The sequence below is a fragment of the Staurois parvus genome, unplaced genomic scaffold, assembly GCF_062004578.1.
Source record: "Staurois parvus isolate SC_StPar_1 unplaced genomic scaffold, SC_StPar_1.0 ptg000362l, whole genome shotgun sequence".
Classification (NCBI taxonomy): Eukaryota; Metazoa; Chordata; class Amphibia; order Anura; family Ranidae; genus Staurois; species Staurois parvus.
Window position 1 is genome coordinate 10,338,927 of NW_028318158.1, and position 21,047 is coordinate 10,359,973.

At 43.6% G+C, this 21,047-nt stretch overlaps 1 protein-coding gene and 1 long non-coding RNA gene across 2 annotated transcripts in view; one reads left to right on the forward strand and one right to left on the reverse strand.

Annotated features, from left to right (window-relative positions):
* LOC149456432 (uncharacterized) overlaps window positions 1-21,047 on the reverse strand; it is an 81,062-nt gene that overhangs the window by 54,624 nt on the left and 5,391 nt on the right. The window contains exon 2 of the long non-coding RNA XR_016313889.1: window positions 9,108-9,301. This is a non-coding gene — a long non-coding RNA (uncharacterized LOC149456432). The remainder of the gene's footprint in view (window positions 1-9,107; window positions 9,302-21,047) is intronic.
* COQ8A (coenzyme Q8A) overlaps window positions 1-21,047 on the forward strand; it is a 133,937-nt gene that overhangs the window by 14,272 nt on the left and 98,618 nt on the right. The gene's annotated exons all lie outside the window — the stretch shown is intronic.

Consider the following 21,047-nt stretch of genomic DNA (forward strand, 5'->3'; position numbering starts at 1 on the left):
GTTCCACTGCGCTACTCCTGTCCCGCTGCCCCGATCCTGTCCCATGCCCCCTGTTAAGCTGCCCCCCACCTGTCCCTCTGCGCTCCTCCTGTCCCACTATCCCTCACCTATCCTTCTGCGCTTCTCCTGTCCCGCTGTCCGATCCTGTCCCATGCCCCCCCCGTCACGCTGACCCCTACCTGTCCCTCTGCGCTCCTCCTGTCCCTCTGCCCCTCACCTGTCCCTTTGTGCTCCTCCTGTCCTACTGCCCTGATCTTATCCCATGCCCCCTGTCACGCTGCCCCCCACCTATCCCTCTGCGCTCTCTGTCCCACTTCCCCTCACCTATCCTTCTGCGCTCCTCCTGTTCCTCTGTGCTCCTTCTCCTGTCTCACTGCCCCTCACCTGTCCCACTGCGCTCTTCTTGTCCCACTGCCCCTCACTTGTCCCACTGCGTTCCTCCTGCATTGCCGCCCCCACCTTTCCCACGGAAGGGGCATTTCCATGGGAAAGGGACAGGGGTTGCTGTGTCTTACCTGACTTTGTGTCCCACGTCGATCCGGTCCACAAGGTACTGCTGGAGGAAGGGTGCAGAGAGTGTCCATCCGGTGTGTTCATCGTCCTGGATCTTGATCGCGATGTGGGCGGGATGACAAGCCGCCCCTCTAATCTGGCCACACCCCTGGGATCACTGGGCAGCCTGTGGCAGCCTGTCCCTCCCTCTGCAAGATCCGCCTCCTCGTCTGTGATTGGCCGCCAGATCTGTAGCTCAGAAAGGGCACACAGGCGGCCAATCACAGGAGAGGAGGCAGAGCTTGGAGAGGAGGAGCTGAGCGGCAGCGCGAAGATTGAAGATCGAGTGAGGGAGCAGCTGGAGAAGGAAGATAGCTGATGGGTAAGTGTCTGTGCCTGAAGGAGGGAGGCTGGGCTGGAGAAGGGGTCAGCACAGCGATGTAAGTATAATTGGTGTCAGTGGGAGTAATAGTGCCCCATCATTAGTGTCAGTGTGGAAGGAATAGTGCCCCCTCATTGGTGTAACTGACACCAAAGAGGGGGCACTTTTCCTCCCACTGACACCAATGATGAGGCACTATTCCTCCCACTGACACCCATGATGGGACACTATTCCTCCCACTGACACCAATGATGGGGCACTATGCCTCCGGGCCTCCCACTGATACCAATGATGGGGCACTATTCCTCCCACTGACACCAATGATGGGGCACGATTCTTCCCACTGACACTAGTGATGGAGTACTATTCCTCCCACTGACACCAATGATGGGGCATGATATCTCCCACTGACACCAATGATGGGGCACGATGCTTCCCACTGACACTAATGATGGAGTACTATTCCTCACACACTGACACTAATGATGGGGCACCATCAGGGCCGGACTGACCATTTGGAAACTTGGGCACTGCCCGAGGGCCCGGGGTCAGCAGTGGGCCCCATGAGATGCCCCTGGTACCTTTTTCATAGGCTTTTTTGAATTTGGACATGGACACAGGGGCCCATGATCCCCTATTGCCTGGGGGTCCCATGAGTTGTCAGTCTTCCCCTGGGGGCACCATCATTAGTGTCAGTGTGAGGAATAGTGCCCCATAATTGGTGTCAGTGGGATGAATACTGCCCCTCATTAGTGTCAGAGGGAGGAATCGTGCCCCATCGTCATCAGTGGGCGGAACTCTAGTAGGAAGAGGTGGAGCCTAAAGAGGAAGGGTTGGAGTTTGCACATGAAAGGGTGGGACAAATTTAGATGCGGGGGGGGGGGGGGGGTGCCCATTTTTAGTCTTGCCTAAAGCAGCACAAAACCAAAATACACCACTGCATACAGTACATCCTGGACCAAAGTCAAATTGCCAGTTCATTGGAGTTCATCTTTTTAGTTGTATTAAAACTGAGAAGAACAGATTCATACCCTTGACTGAAAAAAAATAATACAAAAGCATACTAGAATAGATGTAAACCTAGTTACTAAAATCTCATATCGGCATTAACATGTTGAAGCCGTATTAAACCAAAACCCAAAAATATAATATATTGCTGCTTACCAATCATTAGATGCGGTAGCTGTATTAGTTTTCTTTTTTTTTAGGTTTTTCCCTCTGTTTTCACCTGGTGATCTGGCCAGTAACACACCACCTGTATTAGAGTGCCCACACTCTGGATGAAGGAGCACAGGGGCACCTTTGGACAGCGCTGTCAGTCTGGACAGAAAGGAAGTGTAGATAGACTAGCATATTTAGATACACTAATAAATTTAAGCCAGACTCCAGCTCACCCTGCATTTACACAGGCAGTTACAACAACAGTTTTTTTCTTTTGGGATAAAACAACAGACTTACTGGCTGAATCATTAGGTGAAAAATAAAGGAAAGACAGCCTAAAACAGAAACTGAATGCAGCTACCACATCTGAGAATTGGTAAGCGCATTATAATAAATGTTTGCTTTTGGGTTTAATACAGCTTTAACCACTTGCCGCCCTGCCACTGTAGAAATACGGCAGCAGGGCGGCACGGGCAGGCAAAACCACGTTTTTGTAAACAGATAGGGGGCGCGCGCGAGGCGCGCCGCCGCCCTATCTGTCCCGCCGATCACCGCCGTGGATGTCAGTCGCCGGGTCACAGCTGGTCCTTACCGGCTGTTTCCCGGCGATCGGCGGCAAACAGTGACAGAGAGCACAGCTGCAGTAGCTGTGCTGTCTGTCACTTCCCTGACAGCTCGAGGACGAGCTGTTCGAGAAAGAAGAGTTTCTCTCTCTCGATCAGCGGTGTCCCGTGCAGCACACCCCCCTGCCCCCTAGTAAACCACTCCCCCTCACACAGATAACCCTTCCCTGCAAAATAAAGTTAACCCCTTCCTCCCTAGTGCCATTAGTACAGTGTCAGTGTTTTTTTTTTTTGCACTGATCACTGTATTAGTGTTTTTGGGGATGTCAGTGACCCCAAGTTAGTACCCCCCAATGTCAGAATGTCCGCCGCAGTCCCGCAGTCCTGCCATAAGACGCTGGTTGCTGCCATAAGTCACTGATCGCCGCCATAATTCGCTGATCGCCGCCATTATTAGTATAAAAAAAAACTAAAAATCCCAGTATCTTTCCCGCCATTTGTAAACGCTATAACTTTCACGTAAACCAATTAATTTACACGTATTGTTTTGTTTTTTTTTTAGCAAAGACATGTCGCAGAATACATTTTGGCAGAAATTTATGACTAAATTTGATTTTTGCATTTTTTTTTTTACTGGATATGTTTTATAGCAAAAAGCCCAAAATATATTTTTTTTTTCCTCAAAATTGTCAGCGCAAAAAATAAAAACCGCACAGGCAATCAAATACCAGCAAAAGAAAGCTCAATTTGTGGGGAAAAAAGGATGTAAATTTCATTTATGTACCGTATTGCATGACCACGCAATTGTCCGTTAAACTAGCGCAGCGCTGTAAAGCAGAAAAATGGCGTAAGATACAGTAGTTATACCATAGTTTGTAGACGCTATAACTTCCACACAAAGCAATCAATATACACTCATTGGGATTTTTTTTCCAAAAAACGTAGCAGAATACATTTTGGCCTAAATTTATAACCAACTTTGAGTTTACTATATATTTTTTATAGTTGAAAGTAAAAAATATTGTTTTTCTTCAAAATTTTTGGCATTTTTTTGTTTATAGCGTGAAAAATAAAAAGCGATGATCAAATACAACCGAAAGAAAGCTCTATTTGTGTGAAAAAAAGGACGTAAATTTTGTTTGGGTGCAGCATTGCATGACCGCGCAATTATCAGTTGAATTAGTGCAGCGCCGAGTAGCAAAATTTTTTTAGGTACCACAGTTATTTTTGGGATGTGCTAAGTGAATTACACATGTAGTAAAAGTAATTTGTGTTGAAAATTTGGGTGCCGACACTTTTAATGCTAAATTTCCCATGTCAAAAACATTAAAGCCAGTACTCAGAAGACAAATATGAATGTTCTGCTTAAAAATGCATGTTTTGCAAATATTTTCTTTATGTTTTTATTATGTTCTGGGCTAATATTATTGTTATTACTATTAGTCATTTTAATAAGAAAAATTACATATTAATATTTTTTCAACTTTCGGCAAGCAGGCGATATGCTCAAAGCAGTTCTGCTGAGTGATTTTAGTGCTATGCTGTGAATAGCCTAACTTGAATCCTTTGCTCAACTCTATTGACAGCTCTTAATAAAAGAAGGAACACACTGCCAACCACCCCTTGTTTATAAAGACTTGTTTGGATTTTCAATTAGAGAAAGAGTCAGCAAGTGGGCAGGTAGTGCTCGCATCTCTAAATTGAATAAAATAAGAAACATTAACAGCTTCCTGACTGCCCTATAGCAGATATACTGCTACAGGGTGTCACGGGTGCGCAAAATCACGTATATATCCATGATTTTACATTTCCAGGTAGGGGGCGCGTGAGGCGCGCGCATGCCCTACTCATGTCGCCATTCTCAGATGCGGCTGTAAATCACCAGGTCCTGGATGGAGATTACTCGCTGGTGCCTGGTGATTGCCAAGGATCTCCAACAGGGAGGAGAACTGTATGTAAACAGTACAGTTCTCCTCCCTGTCAGCACAGCCATCTGAAGCTGTGTGATTACAGTGAAGCACAGACACACAGCCAGAGGCAGACTGACCATTTGGAAACTCGGGCACTGCCCGAGGGCCCGTGGTCAGTAGGGGGCCCCATGGTACCTTTTTCATAGGCTTTTTTGAGTTAGGGCAAGGACACAGGGGCCCCATGATCCCTTATTGCCCGGGGGCCCCATGAGTTGTCAGTCCACCCCTGCACACAGCCCAAGGTAAAACAGCACACAGTTAACTCTTTGATTTCCCCTCATGTTAACCCCTTCCTGCCTAGTGCCATAAGTACAGTGTCAGTACTTTTTTTTAGTACTGATCACTGTATTGGTGTCATTGGGGATGTCAATGACACCAAGTCAGTTTCCCCCCAGTGTCAGAATGCCCTCTGCAGTCCTGCTATAAGTTGCTGATTGCTGCCATTACTAGTAAAAATAAATAAATAAATAAATAAATAAAAATTCCAGTATCTATACTGCCATTTGTAAATGCTTAAACTTTCACGTAAACCAATTAATTGACATTTATTGGGATTTTTTTTAGCAAAGACATGTAGCAGAATACATTTTGGCCTAAATTTATGACAAAATTAGATTTTTAAAATTTTTTTACTGAACATGCAAAAAGTCAAAAACATTGATTTTTTCTTAAAATTGTCGGTCTTTTTTTTCTATAGTGCAAAAAATAAAAAAACACAATCAAATACCGCCAAAAGAAAGCTCAATTTGTGGGAATAAAAGGACGTAAATTTCATTTGGGTGCAGCTTGCATGACCGTGAAATTGTCAGTTAAAGTAACGCAGCGCCGTAATGCAAAAGATGGGGGGTAAATCCTCAGGAGGGTAAGTGGTTAAAAGACCAAGCATGTAGACACAATAAAGTCACATCAAAATAATACCTTTCCTTAGAGACAGATAGGGGCTGCCTCTTATGAAGATGCTGGTTATCTGTCTAGTGTACTGGCCAGCTGAGCTCAATAAAGGGTTGAGGTATTGACTGTAACAAGTATGCATAGCTATAAAGTCAGACATCTTTATTTTCATACTTTTTCAGGTAAATGGCACAAAATATTGAAGCAGGAGGATAAACATAACAGTCAGAAAACTAACATTTTAAGAATGAAAAACATCAATGTCAGTCTCCATGTCTCACCGGGAAAGGTTTCCTTTTTACACTTCAATAATAGAATAAGTTATATATAATATATAATAATAATGCAATCAGAGAAATGCACTATACTCACCCTCTGTTTTATAGGATCAGCAGAGTTGATTTTCAAATCATTAAAAGTAAAGGCTAGATAAGTATTATCTGGGGAGGGGAGGCTGATCTTTTACCCACATTAATGGCTCGAGTAGGAAATGGGCCATGGTTAACCAAGCAATGAGTCACACCAGACTTGAGGTTGGCACCAAGATGTCATTTTGGAACCCTGGACAATTTATATGCAGTGTGATAACAAAATAAACCAGTACAGGCTGGCTGAGAGGATAATGAACTTGAAGGGGAAAGAAAAAATGCAGATTCCAGTAGTTTACTGATTTAGTGGAATTAGGCACCACATCCACAGTAAGAGGTCAAAGTGACACCTAATGTAATAATGCTTAATCTTGTTCTACCCATCTTCCGGTCCATGACAGAGTTAAATCAAATCTAGTGTATCATTTTTCAAGACCAAAGTCTGACACTGTTTTTTAGCCTTAATAGTGTGTTTCCTAAGGCTAGGTTTACATTTATGCAGGTTGTGGTTGATGCATTTTTTCAATGCATTTTTAGGTGTGTTTTGGATTTTTTACACGTTTTTGATGCTTTTTGCGGGGGGGGGGGGGGGGGGGTTGGCTAATAGGACAGTATGACAGCTCTGTTCATGTAGTGTTCATGTAGTGCAACTTTGATGCTCAAAGTTGCATCAAAGTAGTACAGGAACCCTTATGTATCCAAAGTCATGTGTCAGGGTTAAGTGCTAGGGTTAGGGTTACATGTTAGGTTTAAGGGCTAGGGTTACATGTCAGCGTTAGGGTTAAGGGCTAGGGTTACATGTCAGCGTTAGGGTTAAGGGCTAGGGTTACATGTTAGGGGTTGGGTTAAGGGCTAGGGTTACATGTTGGGTTTAAGGGCTAGGGTGACATGTTAGGGTTACATGTCAGCGTTAGGGTTATGGGCTAGGGTTACATGTTAGGGTTACATGTCAGCGTTAGGGTTAAGGGCTAGGGTTAGGGTTACATGTTACGGTTAGGGTTACATGTTAGGGTTAAGGTTAAGGCCTAGGGTTACATGTTATGGTTAGGGTTACATGTCAGGGTTAGGGTTAAGGTTATATGTTAGGGTTAGGGTTAAGAGCTAGGGTTACATGTCAGCGTTAGGGTTACATGTTAGGGTTAAGGGTTAGGGTTACATGTTGGGGTTAGAATTACATGTCAGGGTTAGGGTTAAAGGCTATGGTTACATGTTAGGGTTAAGGGCTAGGGTTAGATGTTAGAGTTACATGTCAGCGTTAGGGTTAAGGGCTAGGGTTACATGTTAGGGTTACATATTAGGGTTAGAGTTACATGTTAGGGTTACATGTTAGGGGTTGGGTTAAGGGCTAGGGTTACATGTTAGGATTAAGAGCTAGGGTTACATGTTAGGGTTACATGTCAGCATTAGGGTTAAAGGCTAGGGTTAGGGCTACATGTTAGGGTTAGGGTTAAGGGCTAGGGTTAGATGTTAGGGTTACATGTCAGGGTTAGGGTTAAAGGCTAGGGTTAGATATCAGGGCTAGGGTTAGGGCTACATGTTAGGGTTACATGTCAGGGTTAGGGTTACATGTTAGGGTTAGGGTTAAGGGCTAGGGTTAGCAGTAAACATTGGGGTTAGGGTTAGCAGTAAACATTGGGGTTAGGGTTAGCGGTAATTGTTCAGGTTAGTGGTAATTATTAGGGTCAATGTTAGTGGTGTCACGTATAACGCCTACTAAGAAACGATGGGTGGAATATGTTAATTCTCTCCTCTTAAGGGAACAACTTACCTACAGTCATCGCAATGCTTTGCGTAAATTTCAGCTTGTTTGTCAGAGCTGGTTAGATACGCCTGGTTGGCCCCTTCAAGGTTGATAATGGATAGACTTTTACAGGTGTGAAAGATAACGGCTAAACCATCATTAAAATGAAGGTTTAGGTATCCACCTGCTGTTGTTGCTGTTGTTTTTCTATTTTTGTATTTCATTCCTTTGTTTTTAGCGATGTCACTTGTTATGACGTTGGTTATTCCCAGAAATGAGCTCCTATATGTTTAATCTGCTGTTCTTACCTGAGATATATGAAACAATATATATCCCTTTGAATGATTGTTCATTACTTTTTTCTTTCAATAAAAAAGTTTGGATTTAAAAAAAAAAAAAAGGTTAGTGGTAATTGTTAGAGCTAGTGGTAATTGTTAGCAGGGCCGTGGATAAGGGGGTACCACCAGCTCAGGCCACCAGGGGGTCCAAGGCAGCTGGGAGAATCGGATATTGGCAAGGATGGTGATCGGCATAGGGGTGGGGCAATCTCTGGAACTGATTCCCTGTATGGCTCACTCTGAAGCTCTGCTCTCTCTACAGCAGCTGAAAGCTGGCTTCTTCTCTTCTCCCTCCTGCTGGCTTTCAGATGCTGTAGAGAAAGCCATACAGGGGATCGGTTCCAGTAATAGCCCTCGATGCACCCATCACCCTCTCTGTGCAACATTCCCCCCTGTGTGCCCCCACCTTTGGCTGCCCTTCTCTCCTTCCCACCGGCAGCTGCAAGCACACAATAGGATTCTTCAGGATGGAGAGTGGGAGAAGGGCCTGGTAAATATGTCACATTTACCAGCCCTTCCTTTCCTGAATGAACACTGATCACTCACTGTGTTCATTCATAACTGAAGTCTAGTAAACTGTGTTTTTTTGGGGGGGCCCTGTCAGGTTGGCTGTATGGGGCCCCAAGGTTTCTAACAACAGTCCTGATTTTTTGAGTTAGCGTTCTTAACCCTAACAATTACTGCTAACCTTAACTCTAACTGTAACCCTAACCCTAACATTTACCCCTAACCCTAGACCCTTAGCCCTAACATTTAACCCCAACCCTTAACCCTAACATGCGACTTTGGAAACATAAATGTTCATGCACCACTTTGATGCAATTTTGATGAAACTTTGATGCTACTTGAGTGCAAGAGAGTGTAAAGTTGCATCAAAGTCACACTACATGAACAGAACTGTTACACTTTCCTATTAGCCCAAAAAATGAAAATCACAGAAATAACACAACACTTGCATTTTTAGTGTGGATTCTTTGATGTTCCTGACCCTTTACAAAAAATGCACAAGCTCACAATGCACAGATGTGAACTAGATCCATAGAAAACCATGTTAAATGGACTGTAACTCATTCTGCAAAATGTAAAGTGCACTAAAAAGCATAGGTAAAGGCTAGAGGTGAAGTCCAGGTATGGATATTTTTGCATACAACATAGTTACATTTGTAAAACTTGGACCAATGTAAGCATGCATATTCCATACCTGCTGATCCAGGAGAATCACTGTATTCGCCTTTGAACTTCTGTCATCTTTGCTTTGTTGTCTGTTTCCCTGGTTCAGATTTTCCCTCACTTTCACTTCCTGTCTTGTAAGTTGTCCCCAAAACAGAAAGTGGGGGAAATCTCTTGAATGGAGCCCTGGATAGCACTTATAATCTTTCCCCATTCTATCCAAAACTAAAAAAGAAAAAAAAAGAAATTGGGCTTTAGCCCAACTTTGCGCTGCCAATCCCAACTCCATTCTCAACCCTCAACTGTAATGAAAATAAAAATACATTTCTACAGCAGGGGCCCAAAAACATTTTGTGTTACCACCCCAAATTCCAAATGGCATATCTACAGTGTAAAGGGTAGATTAGGGTGGATAAAATACTACGTAGGTCTTTTACTAAGAGAAGCATTGTCTAATAGAGTCTATGCAGTGGCTAAATGGTTAGCACCTCTGCCTGGTAGTACTAGGGTCATTGGTTAAAATCTTCTACCACATCACCACCTGCCTGGAGTTTGCATGTTCTCCCTGTTCCTGCCTGGGTTTCCTGTATGTATGAATGTGAGTTAGGGACCTTAGATTGTGCACCCCTTGAGGGTTAGGGACTGATGTGAATGTATAATATACTGTATCTCACAGAAGTGAGTCCACCCCTCACATTTCTGTAAATATTTTATTATATCTTTTCATGTGACAACACTGAAGAAATGACACTTTGCTACAATGTGAAGTAGTGAGTGTACAGCTTGTATAACAGTGTAAATTTGCTGTCCCCTCAAAATAACTCAACACACAGCCATTAATGTCCATTTAAGTGAAAATGTCCAAATTGGGCCCAGTTAGCCATTTTCCCTCCCCGTTGTCATGTGACTCGTTAGTGTTACAAGGTCTCAGGTGTGAATGGGGAACAGATGTGTTAAATTTGGTGGTATCGCTCTCACTCTTTCATACTGGTCACTGGAAGTTCAATATGGCATCTCATGGCAAAGAACTCTCTGAGGATCTGAAAAAAAGAATTGTTGCTCTACATAAAGATGGCCTAGGCTATAAGAAGATTGCCAAGACCCTGAAACTGAGCTGCAGCACGGTGGCCAAGACCATACAGCCAGGGGCGGACTGACAACTCATGGGACCTCTGGGCAATAGGGGATCATGGGGGCCCCTGTGTCCTTGCCCACACTCAAACCACACCCAAAAAAGCCTATAAAAAAGGTACCAGGGGCATCTCATGGGGCCCCTACTGACCCAGGGCCCTCGGGCAGTGCCCGAGTTCCCAAATGGTCAGTCCACCCCTGCATACAGCGGTTTAACAGGACAGGTTCCACTTGTGTCATTTCTTCAGTGTTATCACATGAAAAGGTATAATCAAATATTTACAAAAATGTGAGGGGTGTACTCACTGCTGTGAGACACTGTATATATGTAAACCGCTGCATAAATTGATGGCGCTACAAGTACCTGAAATTAAAAAATAAATGTTACCCAATGTCAACCAATCAGTTGTAAGTTTGCAGTGTGGCAGGATGCTTGGAATAATCTGACAGGTTGTTGTGTTGTAGCTCATAATAAAAGATAGCTTTGAACAAACACCTTTTAAATGGGTAACACTGATTCTACAAACCATTAAAAAAAGAAAATTACACATTTTTACCTCCTGCACAGTGATACAATCAACAGAAATGTTTAGGGAACATGGATGCTGTTGATTGGAGGAGTGTGCAGGGGAGTGTTGGACTGCTGGAGAACCAGTCTACTTCCCAATGTGTGCTGGCTCAGGGGCTTTTTACCTTTGCTGTAACACGAATATGTAAAAATGCATAAATGTAAATAGGATAACTACAGAGGCTTCAGTTGAGCTTTAAAGCGGTAGTAAAGTGCGACCTTTTAAAAAAAAACCCTGCAAGACAATGGCATATTGTGCTAATGTGCGTTGTATACCAGCACATTATGTGAAACTTACCTTACCTTAAAATTAAGCCCTCCAGCGGCACGCTGTCACTGCTGACAAGGCTTCTATCTTCACCCGGTCCTACTTTTGGGTTCACGGATCCTGCAGTTTGAATGGCTGAGCTGCGATGACATCACTCCTATGCATGCGCACGGGGGTCACTTTTTATGGCACACAACCCTGAAAGAACAGCAGGAGCATGCCATTCCTTCAGAGCGCATGCATGTACACAGGTAAATATCTCCTAAACGGGGCACAATTAGGAGATATTTACAGTATCTACGGGTAAGCCTTATAATAGGCATACCTGTAGGTACAAGTACAAAATCTGACTTTACTACCATTTTAAAGGCATAGTTTACCTTTACCAAAAAACTGCTATGCAGGTAAAGGGAGCCTGTAGATAAAAACAAACTCTGCAGCTTTGACCAAGGTTGAATTTTGCCCTTGCTATAAATGTAAGTCATTTACATACCCCCTGAAGCCTGGCTGAAAAACTTCCAGAGATTGCATCATCCTGTCCTGCCTTGTTGCTTAGAGACTCCTAGCTCCTACTATTCACCTCCACCCAGTGGTGTATTTAGGTTTTGTGCTGCCCTAGGCAACAGAAAAATCATGTGCCGCCACAGTCACCGACCAACACCCCTCCCCCTTCCCCCTCTCCCGGAGAGAGACAGACATTGACCAACAACACCCCTGCCCCCGTCCCCCCCCATATATAGATAGAAAGAAATATCCCTGGGAATGAGAGCCAGGCTGTACTTACACCATCAAGCAGCCTCTCTCATATCCCACCTGGTTCCCATCTCGCGTGTCCTTTCTTCCATCTCTTCATCTGAAGGGAGGTGCTGCCCCCCTGAAAAATGCCGCCCTAGGCAAGTGCCTTGTGGTAAATACACCCCTGCCTCCACCATCACAGGAGTGGTCTCTTTCTCTGAATCAAACCCCCTCACATGCACTTTCTCTCCCCTGACACAGCAGCTCTGATCTCAGTCTTTGAGAGCTTGCTTCTGTGATGGTTGGGGTGAACAGTAAGAGCTAGGAGGCTTTTAGCAACATCTAAGCAACAAGGCAGGATGTGATCTCTGGGAGTTTTGCAGTCAGATTCAGGAGATACATAAATGGTCTACACCTATAACAAGGGCATTATTCAACTTTGGTCAAAATGGCACATTTTGTTCTCATCTACAACCCCTTACCTGCAGTTTTTTAGGTAAAGTTAAACAATGCCTTTAAAGCGATACTAAAGGTTCATTTTTCTGTGAAAATAACAAACATATTATACTTACCTACTATAAGTAGTGGTTCTGCACAGCCTGTATCCTCCTCTTCCCAGGTCCTTTGCCAGCTCTCCTGGCTCCTCCTTTCTATCGGGTGCCTCCATAGCAAGCAACGTGCTATGGGGGCACCCGAGGAGGTAGGTTCCCAAACCGCTGCTCTGTGTGTCCATTCACACACGAAGCTGTGTCTTGGCCCCGCCCCCTCTCTTTCCTCATTGGATGACTGGCTGTGATTGACAGCAGTGGGAGCCAATGGCTTGCTATCTCAGCCAATGAGGAGGCAGAGACCCAGGGCAGCTGAGGCTGTCGTGCACATTGCTTGATCGCAATGAAGTATTGAGGGGGCTGAGGTCACTGCTGCACACAGAAGGTTTTTTTACCTTCATGCATTCTAAAACCTTGAGCCTTTCCAACCACTTTAAGATTTTAGTGATTGGGCTTACATATACTTTACCGGTGCAGATGTGTGCCAATTACAGGGCTGGCCCCCACATGAACTAAAAAGGGGTCCTACTAGACTCCTGTATCAGTCTCTTGGGCACATATGGAAGATTGCTGAGGAGTGGATTTATTGAGATTCATTCATTACCAATTACAGCTGCAGGCTGGATACTCAACATGTGCCGTTAAAAGAATGCAGTGTGGTCATCAGGTTGTCTTGGTCTGTACTGCTCTCACTTCTCTTTAACCACAGGACACCTCCACTGTTCTATACTTTTCTGTTTTCATATTCTGACAAGTGACAAAATGTTGAGCAAGCAGGAAATCTTGCATCATGATTCACTCTAACCGAAATCTTCTTCCCTTTCTGCAGCTTACTGACATAATCCATATACCTATAGCAGAGAAAGTCTATCATGTTATTACATAGGATTGTTCCATGCCTCTGGTGATCCTGGACATTCCCTTCTTTTTTTATATAAAGAATGTGATTCAGATGGAAAGCAACAAAGTTACAAGAGAATCAATTTTTGCAGAAATGCAGAAAGAAGGAAACAAATGATCATCAAGGCAATAAACACAGTTTGATGCATCCAACTCCAGTGTGTCTGCTGTTTTAAAGAGGAACCGAACCTAAAAAAGGGAAGATTTGATGTGTTATAGGGAAAATGTGTTACAATGTGTTATTTGGGTATTATGGAGCATACAGAAGGTGGAAGAGCTTACAATCTATTATGCAAGATAAACAGGGAGATATGCAGAATATGAAATTGAAATATAAAGGTATATTGGAATATAAAGGAAGATACTAAAGGTGGAAGAGCTTACAATCTATTAGAATATAAGGGAGCATACTGAAGGTGAAGGAGCTTAACATTTATTAGAAAATAAAGGAGGATACTGTAGGTGGAAGAGCTTACAATCTATTGGAATATAAAAGAGGATACTGATGATGGAAGATCTTACAATCTATTAGAATATAAGGGTGGATACCAAGGGTGGAAGAGCTTACAATCTGTTAGAAAATAAAGGAGGATACTGAAGGTGGAAGAGTTCACAATCCATTAGAATATGAAGGAGGATACTGAAGGTGGAAGAGCTTACAATCTATTGGAATATGAAGGAGCATACTGAAGGTAGAGGAGCTTACAATCAAAATATGAAGGAGGATACTGAAGGTGGAAGAGCTTACAATCTATTGGAATATGAAGGAGCATACTGAAGGTAGAGGAGCTTACAATCTATTAAAATATGAAGGAGGATACTGAAGGTGGAAGAGCTTACAATCTATTGGAATATAAGGGAGGATACCAGAGGTGGAGGAATTTACAATCTATTAGGATATGAAGGGGGATACTGAAGGTAGAGGAGCTTACAATCTATTAAAATATGAAGGACGATACTGAAGGTGGAAGAGCTTACAATCTATTAGAATATGAAGGAGGATACTGACGGTGGAAGAGCTTACAATCTATTAAAATATGAAGGAGGATACTGAAGGTGGAAGAGCTTACAATCTTATTAGAATATAAAGGAGGATACTGAAGGTGGAAGAGCTTACAATCTATTACAATATGAAGGAGGATACTGAAGGTGGAAGAGCTTACAATCTATTGGAATATAAAGGAGGGTACTGAAGGTGGAAGAGCTTACAATCTTATTAGATTATAAGGGAGGATACCAGAGGTGGAGGAGCTTACAATCCATTAGAATATGAAGGAGGATACTGAAGGTGGAAGAGCTTACAATCTATTGGAATATAAAGGAGGGTACTGAAGGTGGAAGAGCTTACAATCTTACAACATAGAGAAAAGACATTGTTATGCTCCACGTACACGAGTCTACCCTGACCGCCGGCCACAGGAAAACGCTATTTTGCTGCAGTTTTGCCGTGTTTTGCACTTTCCCGCGGTCAGCGGTCAAAACGTTCCTATCCTGAACGTGATTCTTCCGCGTTCAGGAGAGGGAGGTTAACCTCACCTAAACGTGGCAGCTCCTAAACTCTGCTAAAAGCCTATGTGTACATGGACATTTAGACTTTTATGGAGTTCAGAATAGGAGCTTTGGCAAAAAAATGCCAAAAGCTCCTAAACTGCCACCGTGTTTAGGTGAGATTTAAACCTCCCTCTCCTGAACACGGAAGAATGCCATTTAGGATAGGAACGTTTTGACCGCCGACCGCAGGAAAACACAAAACATGACAAAACCATGGCAACTGTGGTACTGCGTTTTGCCGCGATTTGCGTTTTCTCGTGGCTGGCGGTAAGGGTAGACTCATGTACATGAAGCCTTAGACATCATTGCAGGCTATGGGGCCAAAGAAGAGGATTTTTTAAATTCCAAACTGTGTATTTATAAACAAAGAGCACACTCAATTAAATGGCTTTTGGCTTGAGATTTACTTCTGCATTTTGTGGTTTTCTAGAGTTCTCCATGAAAGGGAAATCATAGTGTAAATTCAACCAGCACATATTGAGCTATGCTCGCTGCATTTGCCATTAAGTGATTTAAAGCGAACCTGTAATTATGTTGAAACGTAATAAGGGACAATCTGTAAGAGAAGATGCTCTATACTTTCCTTTCCATCAGGCAACCAGTAAATTCTTCACTCTCTTGCAGAGCTCAATGCCACAATATGACACTTTCAGATCTGTTGGATGGTGTGCCCCCACCACATGATGTCACTACAGGTGACAATAGCCAATGGGGGTAACATAGAACTGCAGGGGAAGTGCTATGCTACTAAATTGTTTCTGATAGATGTCACATCTGCAGCTCTGCAAGGTAGAGATCAGGTTCACTCGCCTCCCTTCTACAAAGTTGCTTTTCATGTTTTGTGGTTGTAGTAAATACAGAGATTTATATATTAACCATTAGAGGGTGTTTTGTATTTGATTCTACTTCATTCAGCTTCCTTGACTAACAAGTGCTCAGATAAAGTGGATGCATTGGGGGCCGTGTACCCGGACAGATGTCACATCGAGAGCAGTGGCTGTGTCCCAATTGACTTGAATGGGACGATATGCGCAATGAACGCCTGTGCATCCCCATACAGGGAAAACACGGCCCCCGCACGACACATGCATATGTCCCATGTGGACAAGGCCAACAAGAACACAGACAAAGGTTCTAATCCTTAGCACTCCATCCATATCTAAAAAAAAGTGTTGTCTTTAATTAAACTAAAAGATTATTTACATTACATGAATCAGTTTTATGTGTTTATAAAAAAAGACAAAACATTAATAAACACCAATCAGCCATAACTTTATGACCACCCATCTAATATTGAATTGGTCCCCTTATGCCACCAAAACAACCCTGACCTGTCCAGGCATGGACTCCACCTCTGAACGTATGCTCTGGTATCTGCCACCAGGCCGTCAGTAGCAGATCCTTTAAGTCCTGTAATTTGCAAGGTGGGGCCTCCATGTACTGGACTTTTTTTCCAGCACATCCTACATATTCTCAGATGGATTGCGATCTGAGAATTTGGAGGCCAAGTCAACACCTTGAATTTGTTGTTGGGTTCCCCAAATCATTCTTGAACCATTTTTTCAGTTTGGCAGGGTGCATTATCCTGCTTGAAGAGGCCACTGTCATCAGGAAATACCACTTCCATGAACTGCAGTACTTGGTCAGCTACAATATTTAGGCAGGTGATATGTGTCAAAGTAACCTGACATCTTTGCACGTTTCTCCTCTGCGTTCAGCATTTTCAGCCATCCTGATGGGCACACTTGCCAACATATGCATCCCAGGGACACTGTCACCCCCACCCACAGCTCACAATTTTACTCAACATTTAGCCCCCATTCACACCAATGAGATTTGTCATTGAATTTGACAGTTCAATATCGCATGACAAGTCACTCCCTATTTCTGCCTATGGAACCGTTCAAACCAGTGTGACTCCGAGTTGCACCGTTTTTGAAAAAGGTTCCTACACTATTTTTTGTGATTTCATGTGCAACTTGCATTGACATCTGTGCATAAAGTTGCACAGATGTCGGCAAGCCATACATGAAATCGCACTGACCGGCGGATTTTAAATTGCGCTACTTCAGCTGAAGTAGTGCGAATTCAAAGCCACATTCGGGGTGAACCAGGGCTTAAATAAAACTTGCAAGCAGGCACGCTATTTATCACAGAAGAGTTATGCAATGTCTCTTAACCACTTGCCATCCGCCTGCTGTTTATAAACGGCAGGACGGTGGCACTCCAGGGGCGGGTTGCCGTTCATAAACGGCACCCGCCTTTTCTAGTTGTGTCCTCCGGACACAGTGAAACACCGATCGTCGGACGGGACCTCGGTCCCAATCATGTGATCACTGATTGGCCAATCAGTGATCACATGCAAAGTAGTAAACAAGATGTCACTTGTGACATCATTGCTTACTACGTGTGAAATCTGTGAATGATCACAGAGGTCACATGGTACAAGGCTATTCACAACAGCCTTGTAGCATGTGACAAGGTGTGACCAATCACAGCTCACTCAGTATTTCTCAATGGCTGCAAGAATGCAGACAGAGAGAAAGAGAAATTATTGCTTTTACATCCTATATGGGTGTAAAAGCAATCACTGTAAAAAAAAAAAAAAAATCTTCATCACCCCCCACAAGTAGTACAGTGTCACCATGGTGACACTGTACTGCTAGGGTGACAGTATGTAAAAAAAAACCCCCATAAATAATAATATAAAAAAATAAAATAAAAATGTAAAATTTTTTTTTAAAAAATTATAATTTTTGGTTATAAACTAATTTGGCTTATTTTTTTTTTCTAAAAATATAACGGAATACATTTTGGTCAAGATTTATGATGAAAGATTATTTATTTGCAAAATTTTATTAGAAAAACACTTTTTTTCAAAATTTTTGGACTTTTTTTTATTTACGTAGCAACAAAAAATAAAAATCCCAGCGGTGAATAAATACCACCAAAATAAAGCTTTATCTGTCTCAAAAAAATTGTAAAAAATTCATATGGGTACAGTATTGCATGACCGCGCAATTGTCATTCAAAGTGCGATAGCGCTGAAAGCTGAAAATTGCCCTGGACAGGAAAGGGGTAAAAGTGTCCAGACAGGAAGTGGTTAAGCACCTTTCACATGGACATTCTGATCGGGTCTGCCTGCCCGTTTTTTTTAGGTGAACCCGATCAGAATTTATGGAGCAGCGGGTGTAAATGGATATGTGTCTGTTTAAATCTGCCGACATCCAATCCGATCTGATCCACCAAAAAGAGACGGATGGGGATCTGTTCCCCATCTGTCTGTCAGATCGGATAGGATGGCAGTCGGATGGAAATGGACAGGAGGTCTGTTTCTATCCAACAGCCCATAGAGGACAGAAGGCTGCGTCTGTGTCTGCTCTGCAGCAGCGGCGCGGACATGGACCTGCCATCCGCTTGCTCAGTGGGCATCAGCGGAGAGATCCCCCACTGAGCAAGCGGATCTACTGACAGGTATGCCTCATGTAAAAGGGGCCTTATGCAATAATATAAAAACTTACCTGCCTGCTTGCTGTCTTCTCCGGAATGTCAACTGAGCGGAGAGTACGCAGCTCAGTCTACATCACTGGGGCGGTGGCATGTGTAGGAGTTACGTCATCCCATGCTGACCAGTCTCAAGATGGTCGAAGACTGGCACCTGGGGAGAAGATGCTGATGCTGGGGAGAGAAACCCCTCCATGGGCCATTGGAGAGGAGGTGGTTATGGTGCTTTTAGTTCTGCTTTGACACAACCACCTTCTGGGCAATCCTACCCTGGTCACACATACTTTCCAGGATGTCCTGTCCCTAATTGTACGAGGACACCCTACTTGCTACCATGATCCCCTAAGTTACTCTTCTTTTTTGAGTTACTGCACATTCTTGGTAACTGGAGTAAATAAAGCTGATGGTGTGATTCTAGGACAAATAGACACAGGACTGGCCTGGCAAATTCAGGACAGTTGGAATGTATGGATTGGTTGGGCCAAGGTGGGGGAATTCCCACACATGCACAGATCACTGTACATGCACAAAAAACATTGATGGCAGGCAGTTAAGACTTTGTTTTTGAAGAAATTACATAAAGAGTCTCCTCTGCAATGGAAACCTGCCAGCTATCAATGATTTGTAAACATGAGTTTAGTTCCACTTCAAAACAGAAATATTTCGGGAGGCCAGATCTGCTGTTTGTACCCAGACACAGCAAAAACATCCTGATTTCTACAGACCTGTTCATCTAGTTTCTTGAGCTGGAGGACAATATTTTGTTCTTGAACAGACTCCACGATGGAGCTTTCACTGCATGCCAAGCCCTTTCATAATATTGGTTTAGGGCGGGGTTCTGCCTTATTTTGTATTTTTACTTTGAGGAAGGAAGATATCACCACTTCGGTCTCTCGGCTTGATTGGTTATCTTGCCGGAGATGACAAACAACAGCCAGTTCTCCTCGTATCAGCAAAGAAAACAAAGTCAAAGCCAAGTCAATGCTTCCAGGAGCATGACTGCATGAGGTTCCCTTTTCAAAGGGGAATTGTAGGGTGTTTTTGGTGAATAAAAGTGGAGCTATTGTTGGGTTTATTTTTTATGTCAGGTGCATGCTAAGTAATGTGTAACACGTCCAGGTATTTATTACCTCTCACAGAGATGAGAGGCTCCCCACTGAAAAAGCTTTCATCTGCTTTCCTCTCCAGAAGGACAGAGCCATCTTTGTTCAGGCATCATCCAGGGTCCCCATGTATGGACTGTTCTGGACTGAGATGCTGGCTCAGTAATGACACATTCCTGTAAATCCTGGTGCGTGTGCAGTCCTTCGTCTACAACAGGGGTCTCCAAACTTTCTAAACAAAAAGGGCCAGTTTACTATCCTTCAAACTTTAGGAGGACCATACTGTTGCCAGGGGGAGTAGAAAATGTCTTGGTGACAGTGGGAGTAAACAGTGTCTTCGTTTTGGTATTAGGGGGAGGAATAGTGGCCCGTTGTTGGTGCAAGTGGGGTGAGAAGGGCAGGAACTATGCTCCATTGTTGCTGACAGTGGGGCGAAAAGTTTCCCAAGGGCCAGATAAAAGCAAGCAAAGGGCTGCATGTGGCCCCCGGACCACTGGTCTACAATATGATAGTGTGATGTTACAACTGTTTAGACTTGCAGGGCATATCAAAGAGCCACATGTGTGCCCAGACTACAGCCACCAAACTGTCAGAAAGGCATCCAAACAAAAAGGTTGGAATGTTCAATGCTCTTAAAATCGTCTTTATCATTCCAACAGGCGTTACAAAACTCTATACGCAGAGGATGTTGCCACGTTTCACCCCAGTGGGTGTTAGCCATAACCATGACTATAATCAACCCGGGCTGCAACGCGTCAACATCCTCTGCATAAAGGATTTTATATTCCATGTTGGATTTTTTATAACCAGTTGCCAACAGCTGCATCTATGTTTACTGCAGTGAGTTGGCCTCTCTCTGCCAGATCACATACATGTACGTGACCCAGCTCTTCTAGGTAGGCGCTGCCGGCTGTGCTGCTTTTCACTCCAGCACATGCTGAGCAGCATGTCCCAGCCAATGAATAATGGCTGGGACCTGCCGATCGGTGGAACAAATGACAGGATAGAGCTCTGTGTTGGTAAACAACACAGAGCTCTCTACTGATAGCTGTGATGTGCTGTTTTTTTCTCCCTGCAAAGGAAGTAAAAAAAAAACTGGAACATTGCTTAGTGAAAACACCACACAGTAAACACATTACACATAGGCACACGGTTAACCCTTTGATTGCCTCTAAATGTTAACCCCAGCCCAGGGGCAGACTGACAACTCATGGGGCCCCTCAGGCAATAGGGGATCATGGGGCCCCTGTGTCCTTGCCCAAACTCAAAAAAGCCTATGAAAAAAGTACCAGGGGCATCTCATAGGGCCCCCTACTGACCCGGGGCCCTCAGCCAGTGCCCGAGTTTCCAAATGGTCAGTCCGCCCCTGCCCCAGCCAGTGTCATTAGTACAGTGACAGTGTATACTATTCGCACTGATCATAGTATTAGTGTCACTGGTGATGTCAGTGTCAGTTAGCCAGTTCACACAAAGTGTCAGTTAGTGTCAGATTGCCTGTCACACTACCACAGCCCACTATAAGTCGCCATCACTAGTAAAAAAAAAAAAAATAATCTACTGTATACAGTGGGGAAAATAATTATTTGATCTCCTGTAGATTTTGTATGTTTGCATACTTACAAAAAAATTAAGGGTCTATAGCTTTTATCATAGGTGTATTTTA